This window comes from Corvus brachyrhynchos, unplaced genomic scaffold (genome assembly GCF_000691975.1).
Source record: "Corvus brachyrhynchos isolate BGI_N302 unplaced genomic scaffold, ASM69197v1 scaffold162, whole genome shotgun sequence".
Lineage (NCBI taxonomy): Eukaryota > Metazoa > Chordata > Aves > Passeriformes > Corvidae > Corvus > Corvus brachyrhynchos.
Window position 1 is genome coordinate 3,968,843 of NW_008236696.1, and position 954 is coordinate 3,969,796.

At 56.1% G+C, this 954-nt stretch overlaps 1 long non-coding RNA gene across 1 annotated transcript in view; it reads right to left on the reverse strand.

Moving 5' to 3' along the window:
• LOC108444867 overlaps window positions 1-948 on the reverse strand; it is a 6,538-nt gene extending 5,590 nt beyond the window's left edge. The window contains exon 1 of the long non-coding RNA XR_001859578.1: window positions 814-948. This is a non-coding gene — a long non-coding RNA (uncharacterized LOC108444867). The remainder of the gene's footprint in view (window positions 1-813) is intronic.
• Between the last annotated feature and the right edge of the window lie 6 nt (window positions 949-954).

Genomic DNA, 954 nt, shown 5'->3' on the forward strand with positions numbered 1-954 from the left:
GCTGCTTTCGTATCTGTGACAGCTGAATTTTCCCCATCGATTATGTGACACTGCAGTTCATTTACACAGCTCAAAAGCTTAAAGACACTGGAGGAGCCCCCGGTTTAACCCGAAATCCTAACAGAAAGTGAATCAACTTTCTGGCCAGTGTTTAAACTGATAGATCGAAACTTAATTTGGAGAGACAGAAAGGGAGAGAAACGACAGCACGGATTTATCTTGCCCGGCGTCCTTCGCTGAAACTTTAGAAACTGCGGCGTGGAAAATCCAGGGCCGAGATGCTAATGAGGAGCAGCGCGTTGGGTGTCCAGGGATGTTATAGATTTCAGAACGCAGATTACAGCGCCTGACTTTTTGTGCGGGTGCGTGAAATAGGTGCGGGGCCCGAGACTGCCCGCGGCTGCCGGGTGGCACCGGGCTCCGGGGCGTCCCTGCCCGCGGGGTCGGGCAGCAGTTCCCGGCTGGGTAGGCCCCTCCCGGGCTGCCCATCCGGAACGCCCCGGGCCGGCCACCGGCAGGCAGGATGACTTGGGGAAGAGGGGGGTGCTGGGACGGTGGCATTTTCCTCTCTCCCATGGGGACGGGATCGTCCCCCTTGTGCTGCCGGGTCCTTCCCTGGGCTTCTTTCAGTGGGGGCTTTCCAGGAGCCAGCCCAGCGCTCGGTCCCTGCCGCTCCCTCCCCCGACCTCGCCGAGGTTTCATTACTTGCTGTTAGTGCCTGGAAACAATAAAGGATGTGGGACTGGGCTTTTATTGATTATTTGTCACCCTGTATTTGTCAGTTTCAATAACTTTTCCTGAAGTTTTACTTACGGGCACTTGAGCTTTCGGATTAGGCCAGCTCTGCGGATTGCAGTGAGGGGTAATTATCCGCTGGCCTGCTTCCCTGCAGCCGGAGAGAAAAGAGCATTAACGTATAGAATGGGCAGGATCCGGCCTGAGCCCCCCCTAAAG